The following is a 24,128-nucleotide window of genomic DNA, read 5'->3' on the forward strand; positions in this document are numbered from 1 at the left end:
TTTTAAAAGTGCAAGGAAAGTGTCTCAGCAGGATGAATGGCAAAATAAGAATTAAACTTCCTGCAGGTTACTTAAGAACGCCATGTTAAGGACTGCTTATAGCTGGGAAGGCACATCTCTCTGTTGGGGACAGTGCAGAACTACACCTCGAGGTAGGACCACCTTTGTCCATGCAAAGGCCAAAAACAATCTGGCCAAAAGAGGCAAAAGGTTTATATATGCCTGTACCAGCAATGCCTTTTTCCTCTGCTCCACACATGTAAAATATAAAGTGGCAAGGCTAAGTCGAGGAGCTAAAAGAATCCTTTAAATATGGAAATCCTGCTCAAGCAGCATAGATCCAAATTACGGATATGTGACCCTGCATATCTATTTTGATGGTCTTGTGAACTTAACCGTGCAGTTGAGTTTGAAGACGTTGGAACAAACCATTCTTTACATGTTTGCTTGGATGTTTGTGTTAGGAGGAAAAATCTCCCAGATAATCCTCATCTTATTCACCAAACCTAGGCCCACCCATTCTTTTCCGTTTGTTCCCCAACAAAATGAGCCTAGGGATCTTGTTACTTACTGTTGCTGTCTCTAGGAAGGACCCAGTGACCTCCTTACCCCTCCTACTCCCTCTTGGTGTCACCTAGGCCTCTCCTTTCACCTCGAGTGGTCACTGAGTAGTTTCTCGTACATCTTCTCTCCTCTGATGGGCTGCCAAATAGGGTCACTGTTCACCTTCTCTCTCAAATTCCATCAAAGCTGATGGCCTTTTTTTGGAGGGATGTGAGGGCAAGAGTAGCCTGACAACATAGTAACAGGGCAGCAAAAGGAAATACGCTTTCTTACTGCAGCTGCTGCTGCACTAGAGGTTGTGTGCAGTAACTCCCATAAAGCTTAGCATGGTCGCAACCACATGTGAGGAATTATTAGGTATCATTATTTTGCATGATTATTAAGGAATCCCTGAGGGTTACCTAGCTACCAAGGTAAACCTTACAGGGTGATGTCTGCCCTAGGGCTTAATACAGCAATAACTACAGAGAGAGGTTGGCAGTGTTTGTGTCCCCAGATACTCTGTGTGGAGGGAAGTGAGGCAGCTTCCAGGGGAGTTGGAGGTAAGTAGCCCTGACTGGAAGTTCCCCTGCAAAGATGAAAGACATGGATGGCAGACCCATCCAGGTTCCCTGGTAAAGCAAAGGTGAATAGGAGAGCCAGTGGTTTAGTAGAAGAAGGCAGGGCTGACTTTTCTGGACAGAGGAAGGAAGACTAACTGCGGGGAGGATATTAAGGCAGGTTTCAGGGACTTTTCTGTTTTGCTTACATCCTTCCCTTAGTTTTGTGAAAGATATGGGACTTCAAATGGTGATTAGAAGGGGAAGACCTATTAGGTCATCTGAACTTGTGGTTACTCAACCGTGAACCATGGATTATGTGTGATTCGTGAGGCCCTTCCAGGCACTTTGTATCGCTCCTTCATTCACAATCGCAAAAGATCTGGCAGTCTTCAATACAGTGATACCTTCTGCTACGTGAGGCAAAGATTTTCAGAAGTGCTGGACACTCAATAGATCCCACTGACTTGAAAAGGAGCTCTTGGGCCCTCCGTACTTTGAAAATTAGGTTACTTTTTAATGGAGCCTTAGTTTAGGCTCCTATTTTTAAAACAGCTTTGTTGAAGGGCCTTAGGGTTTTCAGAAGCTTTTCTGACCAACCAATATTGAAAGAAAAAGGACAGGCAAAAACCAATCAGAAAGCTGGATAGCTATGTCCTGTCTGTCTTTGGCATGATTTCAACTCTGATCAGATTATTCAAAAATGAAGGCAGAACCAAACTTTAAAGTGACCCGAACAGATTCAAGAAATCTGGCTGCAGTGAACGAGGATGTTTGATAGCAATAATATTGAGCTTTTATATAGTGCTTTTTATCTCTAGACTTCAGAGAACTTTTCAAAGGAAGGTGAGTGTCATTCCCATTTTTACTGATGGGGAAACTGAAGCACGTAGCTATGAAGTGACTGATAAAGGTTACACTGTAGGCCAGTGTCAGACCCAGGAACCCAACCCATTTTACACCCAGGGAGAGGAAACAATTCAGATATTGAACAGGGGACTATAACCAAGCAGCTATACTTAATGCATTACACTGAGTTTATTTTTCATTTTCTTGTTTGAATACTGTCCTCAGATAATCAAGCACTAGATCATTAGTTGCAGGAAATAAACTATAGAATGAGGCTTGGTAATTTAGGAGGGGAGGAAAAGTCCACAAAATGTTCTCTGGTTCAGGATATGATCTGCAATATGGAAACATTTCAGAATCGTTTCTTGAGGCTGTCCCTCTGCTAATTCAGAATTGTCCCCTGCAGTATATTTTACCAGTTTTTTGTCCAGTCTTGATATAAATGTCTCAAACAATGAGGTTCCCATTGAAAGATTAGGCCACAGTCTAATAAATTTGTCAGGAAGATTTTCCTGAAACTCAGCCTGCATTTTCCTTATCTTAATTTGGAATGTCATGGAGCAACTCATGAAATGCAAGTGCAGTAAATCATTTGGACCAGATGGTGTTCATTGGGGGGTTCTGAAGGAAATAAAGTGCGAAACAGTGAATATAAATCATTAAAAATTGCAGCTGTTTCCTAAAAACTGGAAAATCCAACCTAGTGCCAGTATTTAAAAAGAGGGGATGAGGAGAACAGTGATTTCAGGAATTACAGCATGATGAGCCTAATATCAGGTCAAGGAAATTTACTGAGAATCTGAGTATAGGACAACATTTAGATAAATATATTAGAGCCAAATCAGCCTGGCTCCTGCAAGGGTAAATAATGGCTCTCTAATCTATAAGAGATCTTTGAAAAGAAATGCTACAATGATTTGGGTGATTATAACTTGTTTGGGTTTTTAGAAAGCTTTTGGAAAGGAAAAGGCCTATGGAGTATCCCTCTGGGGAGGAAAGAGGGGCCCATTGGGAGAGGGAGTTCAGGACTGCAGAGCAGGACAGAGTGTAAGGAGATGAGGCACAGAGCAGACAGGAGCTGACTAATGGGAAGGGAGCTGGGCAGGGGTTTATGGCACCAGAATGTGAACTGGAGGGTCCAGCCTACTGGGAGTAAGGAAGAGAGCACTGTGGGAAATGGGATAGAACAGGTCATCAGGATGGAACTGGAGGGCAGTAGGAAGATACTGGCCTTTATGGGAGTAGTGAGGGGATTGTCTGGTAGCATGTGTGGGATTTGGAGAGGACCGAACTGGGGGAGGAAGTAGGGACAGTCTCCAAGTCTGTAGTTGAAAGAAAGGCGCAAATCTCTCAACCGGGTTATAAACCTCACCCACCACAAGCATGGCTTTGCCTAGCTTTAAATGAGTTTCCCTTTTTCTATCCACAAAATTGTGGGTGGAATAAAACTGACGGTGAAATTTAGTGATAAAACTCCCATTGCCTTCAATAGAGCCACAATTTCACTATGAGATAGCACTTTTATATTCACATTTATTTGCTGATCATATGGTAAAGCATGTTAGGTGTGAAAGCCCAAACCATGAAACGGTGACAACCAGGGGATCAAGTATGTCTGGGAGAAGGTTGTCAGCATTTGATTTTTGTCTTCCAATAATAAAAAAAAAAAAATACCCTGAGTGTCCAATATTTCAATACTATGAAAATGATGTGAGCATTAAACTCAAAAACTCAGTGGATTCCTTGTATATTTGATGTGTCTTGCTCTGGCTTGGATGATTTTCCCCGGGTAATTTATCAATGAAATTTAAAAAAAAAAAAAGAAACACTCTGTGTAGCTAATGTGTGACAAATGTAGTCCTGTCATGGCCAGGGCAGCCATGTTTCTGGGTTCCAAAAAAGTCCATGTTTATCCCACGAGGTGGAAAAAAGACTGCAGGTTTCTCACATGGGATTGAAGAATTATCATTATTTTTGTTTAGATCCCACCTAAAATTGTCTTTGAAGTTTAATTGGAATTCCTGGGGACTGATGCACCTGGTAAAAATCTTCTCACTGTTGAGGGATGTGTGGGCTAGGGATAAAAGCAGAATGTGAGCAGAGATAGTGAAAGCTGTGATAGTAAGGGAAAGGCACATATAGGGTGACAACTGCTGGGAGTTGTGTAAATGACAGTGGAAAAATAGACAGCTCTAAAAGAAATATTCACTCATCCGCAAAACCACTGCTCTACATAAAAGAATTACAATGTGCACATGAAGTGTCTACTTTTATTTTGGTGCTTCTGGGCATTGTACTATTTAGTAAACTGTGGAAGGCTGTAAGTCAGTTCTTGTTCTTTCCATTTATCTAATGTGCAAGGACATTTGCTGAGGATTCTACAGGATTTGTAAAGAAAGCCTGACTTTAGCAGAGAGCATATTTGCCATCATTGTACTCATGAAATTATAACACAAGGATTCTCTGGAGGAAACAAGAGACATGACTTATTTTTTATTTGTTGTATTGTATTGGTGCCTTCCTGCACCACTGCAGGGTTTCATTTGGCCTCATTTAGAGCTTACTGAAGGCTTATTCTCTTCCACATTGATGGTAACCCCTGTTGGCCCTGATTCCCATCTCCCATTGATTTTGCAGTGGTATAACTCCATTCTCATTTCTAGAGTGACACCTGATTTAGACACTCCTTTCTTCTCTGAGAGAAAGAATCAGGCTCAGTGGGTTCAATCCTTGTCCCCTATGCTAGGTTTATATATAGTTGTCTCTAGGTTTCCATTGTTGAAGATGAACGTGGTGTCCAGGAAGTTGATGCTAGTATGAGAATGTTCCTGAGAGTTTGATGGATGGATGGTGTTTGTTGAAGCTGTGGTAGAAATCTAAGAGGGAGTTTGTCATCCATTCAGAGGATGAAAATATCATTGATTTATCTCAAGCATATCATTGGTTTTGTGGTGCATTTGTCCAGAAATTCTTCTTCAAGGTGGCTCATGACAAGGTTGGCATATTGGGGAGCCATCCTACTATCCATGACTGTTCCCATGGTTTGGACAAACTGTTTGTTGTAGGTGAGGATGAAATGGATGAGTTTGGCGATGTGTTTTGGATGGATATCTGAGGATTGTTCATTGTCATGTAAATGCTTGAGACAGGCAGCTATACTGTCATTGTGAGGGATGCTGGTGTATAGGGAAGTGACATCCATGGTGGCAAGCATGGCATTCTGAGGGAAGTTGTTAACATTGCAGAGTTTGAGGAGAAGTTGATTGTGTTTTGGAGGAAGCTGGTCCTTTGTGTGGTAAGTGGTTTGAGGATGGTTTCTATGAATCCCGATATACCTTCATTAAGAGTGCTGTGGCCAGATACGATGGGTCTGCCTGGGTTCCCTTGTTTGCGTATCTTGCGAAGCATATAGATGTTCTCTGGGGTGGGTTTGTGGGGAATGAGTTTCTAGAGTTTCTCTTGGAGATGTTCGGGAAAGGATTTGATGATATACTTACATTCCTGGGTAAATTGTAGGATGGGATGGTCTTTGAGTTCTTTATAGTAGATGATGTCAGAGAGTTGCCAGATGGCCTCATTCATGTAGTAATCACGGTTGAGGACTACAATGGCGCCTCCTTTGGTGGTTACATTTCAGGAATAGTATAGCTGTCCTCTTGTCAATGGAGAGATTGTGGTGGATGTGACATTTGATAAGGATTTCAGTCACTTTTTTCCTGAAGTAATCGATGTAATGATCAAGAGCTTGGTTTCGTCCACTCTGGGAGTTTTGTCAGTTCTGTGCTAATACTCATACAGTGATGACATGATCAATAAAGCTTCTTCACAATACATTGTTACCAGTCTTGTGATTTTTATTCATGAAACTTTTATCATGAACTTTTCTTAAAGTTTCAACACCTGGAATCAGAACAGTTTCAGAAACCACAGGCAAATACAAAGAAACCCAAATGTATTTATTTTTCAAATCTTATGATTTTTAAGTCAAACTCATGGTTCTGGGGGATCTGACAGATGATTTTTGAATGCTGGGGGATGGTAATACTACTGTCAAGCTTCAGTGCCTGAAATTAAGGTGCTCCCAGTAGCAGGATGAATCATATAATAATGTGACTGTGTTTTATGCTTCCAAAGGTGGCTCTGAGACGCGTCCCCTTGCAAACCCGGGCACAAGGAGCATGAAGAGGATAGGAGGGAGCATGTCTAGGGGGGACCCATCACATGGAGCTCTGTAAGGGATCCTGGACTGCTCTGGACTGCACCCTTCAGGATGTGCCATAAATTAAAGCATCCTCTCACTGCTCTGATTTATTAAGAAAGACACACTGACTCCCAGAACAGACCCAAATCCCAATGTAACAGGTAGTTTAAAGCCATCTTAGCAGTACTAGTAACCTTGAGCATTCAAAAATCATGAGACTGTCTTAAAAATGATGAGATCTTAAAAATAGTAAATGGGAGTTCTCTTTTTTCCTATGAGCCTTTAGGGTAGATGTTGTCAAGTTTCTCTTTACAGTCACAAAGGCTACATAACCACTACTTCATGTATCTATGAAAACTGATTCTCAGATAATCACATGATACTAGGAGCCAGGAAAGAAACTGCAAATATTGCAAGACTCACAATAAAGCTGCCTTTTCCCCCACTTACTTTGCCTGCGCTTTATATACTGTGCCTCCCAGATGTGCTATACAGAATTTCCACTCAAATGAAACAGTCTTGGAAAGGTAAGTATGTAAAAGCAGGTGGTAATCAGTATCCAGTGCTTATAATGGGTACTACCTGGTGACTAGTTTAGTTTAATAAAATAATCTGAGTGGAATAGGTTACATGTAAAAAGTCAATGTCAACTTCCAATTAAATTGCTCTTATTGGGTTGCATCACAGCCTTAACATTACTTAGCATAATTTTACCATGCTGCTTTGTCCTAATATTGTCTTCCTGGGTACAAAGCCTCCTTCTCTCTCTTTCTATGACTGCTCCCGAAGGTGCACCATTTGCTCTTTTCTGAGATGGAAATATTGCATTACAACCATTAGCTTGGAATAATGTGATAATGATGTCACGCAGTAGCATGGCTCTCCCTCATTTATCTAAACGTAGATCAGAATATCAGACCCAAAATTCTTAGGACTTCAAGTTATAATATTCAAATGTGGTGAATACGTCACCATTTTCAAAGGTTTAAAATCTTTGGTTAAAAAAAGAGAGATAAAAATTTGCAATATAGGGATTATTTCATGTGAAAAGAAAACACTGTGCTTTTTCACCCTGGTTTGTAGATAATACATTAGTGGATAAAATAGGGGATCATATTCCTCTTTTGAAAAACTTACTACTTAGAGATTTGAAGAAAAATCAATGTGACATTTGAATACACTTTGAAGTTAGTTCACAGCTTGAAACTTCACAACTTTTGTCTCTCTCTTTTTTTATCCACTGTATTCATTACATTTCCATATAAAGCAGTCTGCTTGTTAAATACCATATCTCCCTTTCTCTTTTTCTCACTGTCAATTTGCTCTCCATGAGATTTGAACACTTTCTCTCAAAGGTATCAACGCACCATTCAATTAAAGCCCCAGCCTTTGTAAAGATAGATAATAACTTTGATTGCCACATTTGTATAATTAAGGGACAGGCCTCTGGTTTAAAGGGACTCTTGTTTTGCCTTTGAAATTGGGAGAGCATGAGTTTTCTGTGGCAAACTCACTGTAGGAAAGTCCCAGTCTCCTTTAGTGTTACATCTATCTGCGTCCCCCAGACTGCTCATCCACTGTCCCAATGACAATGATTAGTTGGACCCCCCACTGACTGCAGATGGAATGAGGGAGAGAGATAAGGCAAGCTGCCTTTCTCTTATGCCTCAGATCAGCGGAGGGAGAGCTCTTCTTCACAGGAAGCCCAAGTGTAAGCCGTTTAAACAAGCGTGCAGGAAATATTGGGGTAATTACCAAGCACAGGAAGGGGGTCTGTGGCTATCAACAGCATTGAGAATGGATTCTAAAATTCATTCAGCAGATTAATTGATCCTCTCTCTGCAGCTTATCTTTTGAAATAATTCTCATGGCTGAAAGTTGGGAGAGTAAAGTGTATTGAGGAGATGCATTCTCATTATAGCCCTGCATATTTACTAATATCTGAAGCTTGCCTTCCTCTCCTAGAGAAGCATTCAGAATTGTAGCAATAATTCATACTTGGCAAACTTGTTTTCTGTAATAAGATCAAACCCACAAAGGGAGAAGACAAAGCCTTGCTGTCTACGCTTTCTTATCTGAGGTGACGATGGTTAAGTGTTCCAACAACGAGAAGCAAGTCTGAGAAGCTCACATCTGCCATTTAATTCAGTTTAGTTAAAACAGAGTTTGCTGCAATTTTAATTTTTAGCTTTTTGAAAGCAAAACATATTGCCAGCTTAGTGGAGCAGGAAGGATCAGCAGGCCCCTATGGGGGATGGACTGCTTCCTCTCAGTCCCAGCAGGTCACTGAAGTGGAACATTGAAGTGACAGGTTTGTTGTTGGGAGATGAGAACTAGCCTTTTCTGTCTCCTTCTTCTCCTTTGCCTCTCCTCTTCCCAGCTGGCAAAAAAAGTAAACTGGCCCTATGGCTATAGTTACTTCTCAGATATGCAAGGCACAGGAAAGGTATCAAGGGGGAAATGACAGACAGCACTTCCGTGACTGTACCTGTGTATTTTGCCTGTTCGTATGTGCCCCTGTATTTTGTGTGTGAACCAATAGATTGTGGGAAGAAGTGAATGGATGCAAGAGCAAAACAGTCTTGTTTTCTCTTCTGGCTAATTTGATTGCTCATTTAGGAAGAAAAATAATGAGCAAAGAATTGTTTCTATGATTTATATGCTGTGCTGTATGGAATATCAGTATCAGCGCTAACCTAGCAACTTGAGATAAAGCGAGTGACAAAAATGTCCTGATTTAATTTGGAACTCTTTATTTTTGCACAGAATGATGCACTATCTTGGCAAATTCTGTCAGGACACCCATTGGTTTAGGCTGTTTTTAGGCACTGTGGAAACTAAATTGCTATCCTACAGGAATGGGTTGAGATGTAGTTCTATTTTGATTGCAAGCTTTTTAATACAGTAGGAGAAAAACTATTGTAGGATGTCTCTTAAAGATAAAATCTGAGAAAGAGCAGTAGCAGCTCCCTTTCTCCAATTTCTCTCTGTCATTCTCTTCTCTGTTATTGGTCCATTTATGGGTATTGCATCCCTTAATCCCAATGAACTAAGGGTCAGACTTTCGTATGAATGCAATTGTGTGCCCAACTTATGTGGGAGCACAAGACTGGGAATTTGCATGCAGACATAGCTAGATATATGTCTGTTCAGCCAAGGATGTGTACAAATCCCCAGTTTGCATGCATATACACAATAATACATATGGAAAGTGTGCCAGTGCATACACAATTTTGGTCTGAAAATTAAGCCGTGAATTTTACTGGCAGGCACATTATATTCTCAACAGGTATTATTACTAGTGTAATGTTAAAAAGTTTAGAAATGGAAGATAGGTGAAGAAGTGCAGGTATTCAAGAAATTAGCTGATTACTCCTATGCCTGCTTACTCGTCACATCTTTCTGTTCTGTAAAACAGTGTGAAAACCTGACAGGCACACTTCATAGGGTCTTATGCAAATATTCTCACTGGTTTTGAGTTGTCAGAGTTCATACTCTCTGAGTGTTGGTTTGCACATTGCCTCTCTATGAACCCTAAAATCCCATTTAACACCTTTGAGTTTCACCTGGTTTGTCAATGAAATAGGAGAATTGCATGGTTTTCAAAGCAAAACAACTAGGCTGAAATTTGCCTGAGAAGTTTGTGAGACATGCAACTCTTCGAGCCTCAGACATCTGAATTTTGAGTATGTAATGATGCATGGTTCTGTTGATAACATTTCTCACAGCTACTATGCTGTAAGATTGTACCTAGATCTAAATTCTGCTTGAAGCTGAACATCAGCAACTTCCATTTGAGTGCCACTTAAGTCCTGCCTTACCCACAATTTCTGCATATAGAGATGGGAGCAATTGATGTGCTTCTACATCACTCCTCTTGCCATAAGTCAGTGACAGATAATTAGTAGAAGGACTGAGCATCCCTCAACTCCCTTTAGCTTCAGGGGAAGTAGAGGGCACCCAGCTCTGCATAGAAGGCTTTAAACTTCCACTGTCCTGTGTGATGGCTAACATGCTGGGAACTGAACTGGGAACCTTGAGAGCTAACTTCATGATGAGCTGGTATATCTCAATCTAAATAACTCTAGCTAGTCTGTAACAGCCTCATTCTCTGTGCATAGCAACAGAGGGGGGACATATACAGCTGCATCTTGTATAGACATGCACACCAGTGCAAAGTGGGTGTAAAATTAGAATTGGGGCGGTTTACACCCCTTTACAGTTGCTATGTAAATGACTACACAAGAGGCAATGCAACAGTGAAGGGCCAAAAGTGTTTAACCTTTTAAATGGGGAAAAAAGAACACCAGAATATAAGCAAGTGTTCTTTCTGTTTCATGATCAGAATACAGCACATTTGTCATTTCAGTAGAAGCAGGTAGAACATCTGTACCCCAAACTTTACCATAACAGATCTGAAAATAATATCTTATTGTTAGGATAATTATGAAGGAGAAAGAAAAATGTATGTACAGAACACCTACTTGAAGTTCAAATTAATCCCTAGTTTCTGCAACGTCCCAGTTCCAAGAAGTGAGAATAAAGTTTGAAAGGACACCAAAGAACCATGTTGACACCACAGCTGCTGTTTTCAGTATCTTGCCATGTAGGGTAACTTCCCGAAAGGGACTAAAAGCCTCTGACCATCTACTCATGTCAGATCTAAAGCAAGTGGCTGTCTCTTTTCTGTGCAGTTTCCAGGGTTTCTTTTGGGATCCATCAGAGAATCAAGTGTTCTCTCCCATGGGACTTACACCAATTGTTCTCTCTATTTATATCCAGTTAATTAAGTGATAATCCTAAAGTATCAGAGCATGTGTGAAATAATAACAACTCAGGCACACAGAACACAGACCGGGGAGTTTGAGCAAATAGGATTTTGTACCTACTAATACATTCTCCTTTACACAGGAAATAAAACTTGGAATAAAATGAAATTCATCCCTGGTGTAAGTCTACTGACAAAACTGGTGTTACATCAGAGATTAATTTGGCCCCTTCATGCAAATTCAGATCTAATTTCAGTGAATGCAAATGTCACAGAAGTGTCTTGGTCAACAGGGACATAGAGTGAAGTAAGCCGATGTCATGTCAATTGTAGACTGGTCAGAAAATGGGGTGAAGGAGTAAGAAGTCATTTGCAGTGATGTTGGGTTTGATTCTCATTTATATTAAGGCTCTTTTATACTGCCAGAGTGGTATGAAGGATCTTTGTGTAAATGAGATTAGGCCTTTGGTATTCAGTAGGAATAGGAAACAAGTATCACTTACTGAACAAGGGCCCAATTTTCCTCTGCCTTGGGTAGTCACGTACATCTGCCACTGCCTCTGCCAGTCCTAAACATTCAAGAATCATGATTCGGGTCTCAAGGGAAAGCAGGAAGGTGAGCAGCAAAAGTGACTAATGGGAGGGTATTAGTCTCCTTTCTCCTCTCATCTTTCTTCTCCTCATCCTTTCTCATTCTTTGCTCTGATCTTTTCTTTCTTTTCATTTTTTTCTTTTCCTTTATTTTCTCATTAAAGTACTGTAACTGAGATTTAATAGAAAACTGAATTGTTGAAATGCTTTGGTTACACCATTGCCCTCTTGTAGGGGAAAGTGGCCTCTGTAACTTAAACATAAAATGGAGTTTAGCTTTAAATTATACATTAAAATAAAACCTATTGCAACTCTTTTGATTTATAATAAATCTTTTAAGAAACAAAGTGTAAAAAGAAAAAGTTACTTTTCTTTCCTAATTGACCACATGCAGTGAAGCTGTAGTTGAGGTTTTCTATAAGAAAATGTGCATAATTTTCCTTATTATTTCTTTTCTCTGTTTATTTTGAATTATTTATTTGATTGAAGTTACTGTATGTTAGAGCTAAAGGCAACTCTTCTTACACTGCCATTAAAATCGCTCTACCCTATACTCAATGACAACTGATTTACAGCAAAGATCCATTCTGATAAAGAGCAGACAGAAAGAGCTGCATAATGATTTGGGTGAGTGGAACTTCAGCATATCTTTGAATCATTGTTACACCTGATTTTTAACCCATTGGTGGCACTGGGTCAAGAATGTCTACTGCTAGGCTTGCGTCTTGATCCTGCAAATGAGTATGGATACAATTTCACTCAAGTGGTTAGTGCCATTGAGTTAAACAGAACTATTCACTCTAATATAATTACACATGTGTTTAAGTGTTTGCAGTATTGAGGTCTTAGCTGATAAGCAAAGCAGGAATTCTTTTCGTCAGAAAATCCAAACTTAATTCTGAAATAACAGGGCTAACGAAAGGAAACAAATCTTCAAAGTTTCATCACAGCAAAGGCTAAAAAAGGGGTGTGTGTGCGGGTGGGGGGGAAGGAGAAGATACAGTTAAAAAAAAAAAAAAAAAAGGCAGAAAAATTGTCACCGAGGACAGTCTTTTCCTTTTTAAGTTAGTTCACGTGTCTTTTAAATCTGTAGCGAGTCATATTTTCCGTTAGCATGTCCACTTTGCCTGTTGAGTTATGCTGTAGAAACAAGTTATTTGAGATTTAAAATAACTTATCTAAAGGGACACTATCAACTTGATTCTTTTTTAATTGACTAATATAAAAAAGTTCAATTTTCTGATAGAATGCCTTTTTAACATAGTAAGACTTTTTGTTTGCTTGTTTAAAATCCTTTAATTAAAATGAAGAGCTTTTATGCTCACCTGTTTATTTTTAGAAGGCTCCTTGGGGCCGGACTGAAAGCAACACCCTCAACAGGCTCAGACCCATCCCCACCACTATTTCATTTCTCTTTGTGTACCCAGCGGCCTGCTGTCTGTTCACTTTCAGGCCATGTCTACACAACAAATTACTGTGCATCAAGCCAGGATGTGAATCTACAGCTCACCCACTTGCCACACACAACCATCCCAGGTAGACACTGCTACAAAGCAATGAAAGTCTCGTAGTGCAGTGTAGCATTCTATACAGCCAAGCCACACTCTGAGCCTTACACAGCTCTGTAGAATTGTCCACACAGGACATTACTGCACAGCAAGCTGTTGTACTGTAGATTCAGACCCTGGTTTGCTGTGTAGTAACTCACCATGTAGACAAGCCCTCCATTTCAATTTCAGCTCTCCTGCAGCTGTTTTCAGTTAAGCACTGTTTTCAAGTAACTATTCAACAAAACTGTAAAACTAGCTGTACACAAATTACAGTTAAATGAAGAAAAGAAAAAAATGGGAAAAGGGGCGGTGGAAGGCCAGCAGTGCAAATCCCTGATCTCTTCTCTGTGATAGTAGCCTTGGGGTTACTTGTAACAATAGTAGGTAGAAATTTTTCAGATGGAAATATGTAGTCATTAGTGTAAACTCTTTAAAGTATAAAATTTGTTTATACAATAAGGTGTATATGTCTCTTTTAATTGAATGAAACACTGCACCTGTTACAAACAAGTGGAAAGAATTTCATACCCTGCCACCAAAAAAAGCCCTGGGTGGGACACTCAGCAAGGTACTCTACACAAAGGACCAAATTCTGCCAGCCTCACTTACACTGAGTAGTCCCTTACTCTGTGAGTAGTCCCACTCAAAGATACTCTTGGCATAATCAGGCTGTAGGATTTCACTGTAACTTCCACGAGGGCAGTTAGGTGCTTCTGACCTTGCAGGGATGTCAGGGAGTGTGACCTGGAGATGTCACAGAACTCCACCTCTGTCCTTCTGAAATAATCCCCTGCTCTCTCATCACACCCAGCTCAGAAGCTGGTTGCCTTTGGCTGTCTCCCAAGAACATATATCCACCACACCTTAGATGCTGGTGAAAGGCACTACAAAGGATCAGAACTAAACTTGGGAGAACTGGTGCAGAAGGCCGAGTGGCTGTTTTCTCACAACTCCATCTCACCCCAGCCACAGACACAATTCCTGGGTTTATGCTAGAGAGGCCTCTTTTGGATTGGAGTCGTAGGCTGGAGCTGCTGCTAACTTCTACATACAATATCACTCAAGAGGGGCAGTTTTTCTTCCCCTCCATATGCAAAGCTGAGGGAAGCATTGGTCCTGTCCTTTCTGTAATGAACTGCAAGAAGCAGCAGTTAAAGGCATTCTGTGGTGAAAACAAAAAGGCAGACTGATTGCTGTGCCAGCACTATGGCCAGACCAGGGACTGTGGGACAATGGTTTGGGCCTCCCTTATTTCGGGCCTGTGGGGGCCATTTCATCCCCTGGTGCAAGATAGGACAGCCAGAGGACTTCCCTAAATTGTGCTCCCCACTGCTACAGCCATTCTCAGGCTTGCTGCAGTGGAAGATTGGTAGGTCAAAAGACCACCCTGGCCATGCTGCTTTCCATCCTTAATCTTTCCCTTCCCTTCTATGGCCTGCTTCTGGGCTGTCTTATCTCTGCCCCAGAATGCCCCTTGCAGCAGAGGGTAGCTGTCTATGCACTCCGTGAAGAGTCCCCCTGTACCAATGTCATTTACTGAGGGAGGAAGGAAGAAAGGGAGCGGGCAGTCTTACACTAGTATGCCAGTGCCTATGCTCTGCAAAGGGCTTATAGGACAACTGAATCTGGCCACAAGTGGAAGCTTTTATCCAGTGGTTTACACAAACACCATGGTAAACATGGACATTCTCCAAGTGTAAAAATAAATTAAAGATTTAGAAAACTGAGAAATGAGACCCTTCCATTCTGCCAGCACAACCAAACATTTAATCCACTGAGATCCTAATATGCTACTATGGAGCTGAGTTAAACCCAATGTATTCATTTTGTCTGTGTCTTGTACACTTATATATATATATATATACACACTTGATAATTTCTCAACAAATAGTGCATTCACCCATATTATCCCTTTCCAATTGTACAACAACCCCCCACCCATCAAAATAACATACACAAATTACGTGTTCTCATTTTGGTGAAGAAAATGTTGTGTGCCTGATTAATGAGGACATGCGCCAGCAAGCAGAATAAACCAGTAAAATGTAATTAAGCCTTTTAGCACTCTATAAAAACAGGAACACATAAAAAAGTAATGCAAACCACAGGGGTGCAGTCAGCTACAAGGCCCAGTGTCTCAGTGGGACTTAAAGGGACACTGTCGACCCATTACAGCCTCATTTCATGAATAATAATTAAAAAGAAATTGATAGAAGGCAAAAAGGTTTTTTTGTTTTGTTTTTTTCTGAGAACTTAGAGACCGCTGTTTTCATTGGCTTAAGCAGGCGAATGTCTGAAACAGACTTCTGCCCAGTCTCCTTTCCCCTCCCCTTTCAGCTACAAACACCCTCTAGAATTGTCTCACACTCCTTCCCATACCAAGTTCTTGCATTATGTTTCACTGTTGCCTTGCTCTCCCTAAGCTAGCTGAAAAATGAAAGAAAGAAAGAAAGAAAGAAAGAAAGAAAACCCCAGATTCTGAAGGGCTCTGCATTGCTGCTTCTAGAGATTCAGATTTTGGTCAGTCTGCTGCTGGCATCGTGGAGCACTAAGCAAGTACAGTACTGAAGTTAGAGACAGAGGGAGAGAGTTAATACATGTTCATTTTAGAACTGAAATAGACTCCCAGAGATAAACTGCAGATCAGCACCAGAACTTCTTTGCAGAGCATATCCATTTAAAATAGCTGTTGGCCTCAATAATCTTTAAGGTGGGTTTTTCATTACGTGTAAACCCACCCTGAGTATCAGCATCTAGGCAGGGAGAGAGGGGAGTAAAGAGAACAATATAACATACTGGTAGAGATCTGTGTGGCTCTGCTAAAGATTCACACCGTGCTGGTGGCCTGGTTGGGAGTCACTATAAGAGCATGCAGAGGTGGGGAGAAAGCCATCCTTGAGCATAGGAAACGTGTGGGGCTGTATGTTCCTGAATCTCAACGATATGATGCCATGAAAATTAATGTCTAGGGTCTTAGAGACTACTAGGTGCACAGTGATGATCTGAGGGTATGTGTGCATCATAAGGGTTAAAAATACAATGACACTTTATAATACAGAGGCTATAATTATACTGTAGTTACATGGAAATTAAAATACAAACTGTAAGCTATGTAGCTGGCCTTTTTTGTTATAAGATGGTGTACAAGGTGCATGTATCAAAGCATAGCCTCAGAATAATTATGATGGTGAGTGTCTGAGTATGAAACCAAGGGGTAATGGTAAGAAGTAGTTAAATCATATAGTTAAACTTCCAGTTATATGAATTAATGCTGATTATGATATAATAGAGCATAACCACAGCGTAAGTATAGTATAATCACATTCATCACAGTACAGTACCTGTAATTAACTGTAGTTTATTATTATATGTAATGGCAAAAGAACTAAAATTCTGGGGATTTCCTATGCCTCCTCCAAATCCATCTGTTATTCTGTATTGGCTTGATGCTCATCTACACCTATCTTGCTACATCTCTGGATGCACTATTTCTTTAATCTGTTTCACCTATTATTTTAAAAGTAAGATGAGATTAATACACTTATTTGTCATTTTGGTTAAATATCAATAAATATCCATCTATACCCATCAAATCTACCAAGATACAGATGTCTCCCTATAGGAAGAGGCAAGCAGTTGAACCTTTGGGAACTCCCCATTTCTCTGTCTGAGTTGTACATATCTGTCCACATTGAAGGGAGTCCCATGTCATTCTCTCTACTTACAGTCCCTGATCTCTGCCTTGCTCCTTTCTCGGGCATGTATCATTACTTAATGGCAGAGAGGTGGAACTTCTGCTGTTGTTTTGGGCAGGTGTGTAGAGGGAGACAGACCAGCATTGGTGTGAGTAATGTGACTTCCAGAGCATATGAAGATAGAGATCCCATCCTGGGAGCAGACCCACTCATCCCAGCTGTCCTCTCCCAACCACTTTCAATTATCTCATTGGCTTCTTATTTTAAAAGTGTGTCTGTTTATAAGAAGCTTTTGCAGTCTTTTGTCATTGTGTGCCTAAGAAAGGGTTGGGGGAAATTAGATAAACCAATTGGTGTCTTTCCTCAGAGCTTTCACATGTAGCCAGTGTGGTATGATGTGTGCTGGGAAACAGGACAAGCAATGAGTACAAGCTGTATCTCCTACTGGCGGTGATGCCCTTCAAATCTCAGGTTGCTTTGCAGGTGACAGAGCCCTCCCCATGGCCCATTTCTCACCCGCCTTTCCAATTGACTTCACAAGTGGCTGATCCCTTTCCAACCCCAAGTTCCTATTGGAGATGAGCACTTCCCTCTACATTCCCATTACAGGTGGCACCTTCCAAAACTTTTTCCATTTCATGTTATTGATCTCCACCCAAGCTCCACACCTTCATATACCAACTGTCAGTGACAATTGCCACTTAATGTGTTTTAAAGATACCACGTCAATAAATATTTACTACAGGATGCAGTTATTTGGGACACCCATTCTCACAGTGATTAAAAGATGATGGGATATGGCTATATAGGGATATGTTCATTTTTCCCAATGGTATGCCCAAAGGTTAGTCCTGAGTGAACGCTGCATGTAGTTTAAGATTCACTGGAAAAGGAAGGTTGAAAACTCTTTTATTACAGTATTGTGTGTGTGCATGAAGAATTGGGACTAAGTGCTTTACAGTAAAAATAAACTGTAATTTATATAAAAGCAAATGTGAGTCCAGTAATTACACATAGAGAATTCCTCTCTCTCTCTCTGTCTCTCTGCAGCGGCACCTAATTCATCTTTGACGAGTTTCAGTGCAAATCAATGAGAGATTTGAGTGAATTAATGCAGGTGAGTGTCTGCAGTTCAATATTTGTAAAATTAAAATAGAAATCCTCATTATTTTACCTTGAATTTTATAAGGTTTGCTATTTTCTTTTCTTAATATACGTATGTTGACCTTACTGTTCTGAATCAAGATGTGCATTTCATTTGTAATGTTGCTCACACTTTTTATTTATGCACCATTTTACTGTATCAACCATATATATAGCCAGTATTATATAGCAGAAAATTCATATAAAGATTGTCCACATAATCCACTAATTTTAATGGAATTTTGGGCAAAGATATGCAGTATACATTGCATTGCTTTCATTGGTATCTCATTAGCTACTGAGACCTTATAGATTTTTACTGTATTGTATTAGTCCAGAGCTTGCTACCTCTTATTAAGTATGTGAAATCCCATTGTGCATACTATTATCACCATGATGCTACTTAGCACTAACAGTGCTTTTAAGCTCTAGATCTAAAAACAGTTTTGCAAGAGTGGAGAATCATAATTACTTCCATTTTATGGATGGGAAAACTGAGGCACAGTGCGTTAAAGCTCATAACTTTCAAACTTGGATGTCAAAATTAAGCAACTTCATCCATATTTTGGCCCTTTAAAATGTCCTGTTTTCCAGACATGCCAGGCATTCAAGAGTCCCAAAGAATTGCACCTACAGTTTACATAAGTGTTTGCAGAACTGTCCATGAGAACACTTGCCATATCATGACATAGATTAAGATGCTTCGGAAGGGGAATTTAGTGCAAATTTCTGATTACATTCATACAGAAAATGATTACTAATGACTTTTGCAGCATCCGTTTTATTTTATATGTATCTTACAGTAACACCCAGAGAGGCCCCAATCAGTATCAGGGCCCCTTTGCTAGGTGCTGTACAAACACATTGGGAAAGAAAAGTTGGTCCCTGCCTTGAACATGGTATTCTGCATGTGGGTTGCACAGGGTTACTGTGGCCAGGCCTAGTAACCGAACAGCATTGCTCGTGTTCAGGACAGAAATCATATGAATGCCTGCTGTGAAAAATAATTGAAAAGGAAGCTGCCCTTAAAGGTAATCAAATGACTTTTTAGGATTAAATTTTTAGAGCCAATTTCTAGCCCTCCTTTATCTGAGGCAGAATCCTGCCAAAACTTCATGGCTTGGCAGTGCTGCATTCCTGTGCATTGTTGGTGGTGTTCTGAGTACATAGGGCTGGATGCTGATCACTTTTACACCACTGTAACTCCATTTACTTCAGTGGTGTTCCTCCTGATTCTCTCCTGTGTCAGTGAGAAGAGAAGCAGACCCGGGAGGGCTCCATGGCTGTTCAGTCCTGACCCCTATACAGCGAGTGCCCTCTCTAGCTCTGTCCCAGGGTGTTTGGGTATGTCATTGGGGAAGTAGTGGTCTGGTACTGCACTTCCACAGCTGGGTGGGGGATGCTGGAAGCGGAGATCTCAGAAGCTGGCTGACAGCTGCTGGGATCCTACATGGGATTTGCATCTGGAACAATCAGCTAAGAGAGGCATGGAGCCTATTAAGGCAAAGATTCCCTTCCCATCAGTGCAGCAGGGAGAAGAAAGACCTTCTCTCCCCACCCCATTACCTCAGCTAGTAAGTGTTTTGGGTTTGGTTTTTGTTGTTGTTTTAAGGATCTTGCTACTGAGCCTCTCTCTGCTGTGCCAGTTCCCCTGAGGTTACTGCTGCACCAAGCCTGTACAGAGGGAGCGAGAAGGAGAGGCTCAGAGGGAGGAAGCAGAGAGCTCATTTGTATGACCTCTATTCCCACTCCATCTCCCAAGTGGTTTTGCAGTTCCATCCTCCCATGCACCAGCCCTGAACTGATGATGACTTGCTGGACTCGTACAGAGCTGGATGATATAGGCCAGAGGGATTTTCTGCACTATGTATTCCTGCACCATGTATTCATGCAGAATGGCCCCCAAAAGGAAGAACTTGATTGTGCCGAGTCAATCCTATGACCTCAGTAGTGAGGGGGCAATGCTGAGCTGCACTGCCCAGAAGGAAAGCTCCAGGAGATAGCAGAACGCTCCTGGGGTGCTCAGGCTGGACATCCATTGCTACATTTTTTTATGCTGGTGCCTATGGCAGGCAGAACCACAGCCCTGACTCCTCCGCTCCCTCGCTGCCCTGTGTTGGGGGACCGGGCACCCCAAAGAGAGTAGGGAAGAAGAGCTACCTTCAATTCCCAGAGTGCAGGAACTAGAATTCTGGCTGATCTTTCCGTGGCTGCATAAAAAAGCTTCTTGCATTGTTGCCCCCACCTCACCATGTGCTTGTGCAAATAATCCATATTACAGCTGTTCACTTTAAAAAGTGAGCTAATTCCATGTATCAGGCTACTGTAATGAGGTATTTTTAACCAGAATATCAGTGCAAATTCCTTACAGTGTCATTGGGAAGTTTTCGTTAAAAAACAAGTTAAAAATGAGGACATTGATATTCAGTACAAAGGGGAAATATTCACATGAATTAAGGGTTTGGGTTTCAGCAAAACAGAAAAATATTAGTAAGAGGTACAGCTAGGTGCCTTATAATCAAATATGATACATTTTCCAACCTTAACTCCTGGTGTACCAAGGTGCTGCATTATGGCATATCTACCTGTCTAACTTCTTATGCTGAGACCATTATCATGATATTTGAGTGCCTTCGTGTCATGTATCCTGCACTGGCAATATCTAGGCACAGCAGAGTGAGTTAACAATGGAGTGACACTTCCAAGAGAGTCACAGGCTGCTAGTTTAAAATTGTTTCGTGCAAATAATATCTTCAGAGTAGCCATTTCTGTTTCAGATAACAGAGCAGCACACCCACACTCCTGACAGCTACATCTCTCCCACTCCAGAACATAGAGGGCACCATTAAAATGTTGACATTCACTGTGCAGAGCTGTTAAAGTTATCACGGTATTTCCCATTTAAAATATAGGGAATACCAAAAATAAGGTGATAAAGGTAAATATCATGGAGTGGTAAATGTCAAGATTTTAATGGCACTCACAGTAGAAGCTGTTTAAACCAGCTATTTTCCAATGAAAATTTTCACTGTATGTTTACTCTTGTGGTTCTTGAAAGGTGATAGTCAGTGTTTACTGAAATTAATCAGACAAAGCCACCATATATATGGTTTCCTTATATAGCTCCTCCTCCCCGACAAACAAATCTTTACGTTTATCCTGATCACAGAAGAACAGTCTATCAATGCCGGTATATATTTATGGATTCTAATGCCAAAAGGGCCCTGTGGTCATTTTGTCTGACCTCCTGCATGAGACAGGCTGCAGCATTCCCCCCAGATAACTCCTGGGAAGCAGGAGCTCAGCTAATGGGAATGGATGTGCTATCTCCTTTGGGGCCTGATCCAATGCTCATTGAAGTCAGTGGGATGCTATCAATGAAATCCCAAGTACTTTGGATCATGTCCGTATTCTGTCCCTTGATTAATGGTACTTTTGACACCTTGCTTCCTTAGAGGTGGAGCTAGAACACTCAGGTTAAAGACTTTTCTAGAATGGAGGGGAAACTATGACAAATGGAACTGTTAATTACCGATAAATCATTTCCCCTTTTTTGATCCTGCCTTATGGCTAAGTTTAAGTCCATAGGGTCATACAAATATCGCAGTTTCCACAGTGGATTATTTCAATCCAGTATCTTGACTCTGCCTGTGGCCAGATGATTTAGGGTGTGGTGCAAACACTCTGTATTGGACAAATATGGAATAACCTGCTCACAGAGGAAGCCTGTTCCTAGCCCCATGTCAGTTTGAGGGAGGCTCATGCCCTGAAGCATGTGGGGTTTGTATGTTTTCAGTCTTCTTTACCCTTTGTCATGTAAATGTGGATAGTCTCATTATCCATAGACATATAAAGTATCTTGTGCTCAATTCTGGCCAGTTCTGTAAAAGGGCCACACAGATATGGCCTGCTCTCCAGGAAGCCAATGACAAAACTCTCATTGTCTTTAGCTGTGAAGGATTGTGGCCATAATGTATGTACTGCAGTGTCTGAAGTTGCTAAACAACACTTTCTGTCCCTGACTGCTAATTAAGCAGAACCTTATCAAAGGGTACCCATTCAAAAAGGAAGGGAGAATCCCATCATTTAAAGGGACAGTGGTCATTAAATGTAAATGAGAAGGCTATGTTCTATTAGTATGCATCATATCCCATGGTGATCTTTTTTTAATTATAAAACATTAAACTGATTGCATGCTGCTTTGCTCTATACTAATCACAAAAGCTGCCCTTGGATAGTGAAGTGTAATTACAGGGAATCATATGTATCTGTTCATTCAATGTCAATGATTTCCTTTTAGTTAGACATTGGAAATACAATGCTTTACAAAGGTAATATTTAACATTGATTTAATTGATCCAACTGTCCTCAGTTGTTATAATTATGGAGCAGTGTTTGATTATTTAGACTTGTTTCAGCTAGTGCAAAGACTAAAAAGGTGTAAATGTGCAGCATTCTAGACAATCAGCCATTCAATGTTCTGTGCACTGCTATTTAAGAAACTATTCCTCCATGGAGTTGAAGTTCTATTGAATAATACCCAGTACCCCTTTTCTTGAATTTCTCTGCATTGGAATCTTCAGAACGGGGGGATCAAATCTAAATGAACCATCTCAAACCTATTTGGTTTTTTTTTTAATTGCACCACTCTGCTTAGAAGATTAATGAAAGATTCATGAACTGCTAATAAAGATCATCAGCATATATTTGACATTGGATGTCTCTGATACCTGCCCTCAGTGCTACTATCAAGATCCTAATGTGATTGCTCAGTGCTTCCCCGCTCCAGTTTGCCCCTATGCTCCTGTGACACTAGGGAACAGAGGGTTAAAGAGCAGTTCCGGGGCCCAGAGGCTCTGCCCATTCACGTCTGCTGGGTATGCTCGTCTTGGAGGTAGAACTTAGAAGGATGCAGCATAGCTCAGTCAGGACAGCCAGTGCAAAGGAGCAGAATGGCAAAGGTTTCTCCTGCAGGACTACAGCAGGGGCCCCATGCTGTCTGGAGCAGACCTCAATACAGAGCGGCAGGCTGTCCCTGGAGAGACACCAGGGTGCTTGCCTGTGAGTGAGAGGGAAGAGATGCCAGACCCATTTCAGTTCAGTATGCTTTGCAAGTCAGTAGCCAGTCCCCCATCCCAATGGGCCTCAGACGAGGCAGGGGGTGCAGTAGGAAGTGACCAAGGGAGCAGGCTTGGTGATACCCTTGCCCAGGCTGCACACCTGAACTGCCACCCCAGTGGCCCTGGATCAGAAACCAGTGGAACAGAAGGGCCCTGGTTCCCCTACCGCCAACACACAAACTTGAGTCTCTAGACACTTCTGCTGACTTGCAGACTTGAACCACCAGGAGAGGATGGTGAACTTCTGCTCTGACCACTATGGGACACCCACATCACAGCCCTCCCCGGTCCAGTACATGAGGATTTGTGCTACTCCACACTTTTCAGACTGCCTTTTGGCTCACTCAGCTTCTTGCTCCCACACACAGGGAAGAGCACTCCAGCCCCTAATGCTCCTACCTGCTAGTTTGACTCCTGCATATGGCTCTATGTAATAGTATGATGGGTGTGGCAGTGGGGGAGACACTTCCCTCTGCCTCTGTACTATAAAAAATGTAAACACAAGGAATGAAATTTAAAAACTACCTTCTTCAGGAACTGAACCCACATGCCAGCGCACTCTACACACCACCACTTCAGTGGAACTGGAGATGCAAGTCTATTCGTATGCATGCAACTTTGTACACACAGTCATTTGTGTGTGTGCATTCTTTTGCACACTGTGACTTATGCATAGTAACAATAGAGTTTACAAATGGAAAACCCATTTACGCTTGATTTGAGCTTGAAAATTGGGGGTTGTACTATTCATACGGTAGAATATGAATTCTGTCATCTGGGCACATGTGACAGAATGTCTTAGGAGAGGTACCAATGACATCTTAATACTTTATTGGAGATGCAGCAATATTTTATGAGTCAAGCCTTTTATCTTACTCTGCACTGTTGCAGCTTGACACTACTATATATAGATATGTTAACATCAACAATAACTTTGCAATAGAATAAAATGAGCCCAGTGAAACTGAGCATTCTTTGATTTCCATTTAGGTGTAATAATCCTTCATTTTGGTCTTTTTATTATGGAAAGAACCTTTGCATAAAAGAATGAATTTGTATAATGCCCAGAGCAAACTAATACAGATGAAATAAGTGACTATGCATTCCT

Source organism: Emydura macquarii, unplaced genomic scaffold, assembly GCF_026122565.2.
Source record: "Emydura macquarii macquarii isolate MOO-44397 ecotype Brisbane River unplaced genomic scaffold, CSIRO-AGI_Emac_v2 contig_1790, whole genome shotgun sequence".
NCBI classification, from domain to species: domain Eukaryota; kingdom Metazoa; phylum Chordata; order Testudines; family Chelidae; genus Emydura; species Emydura macquarii.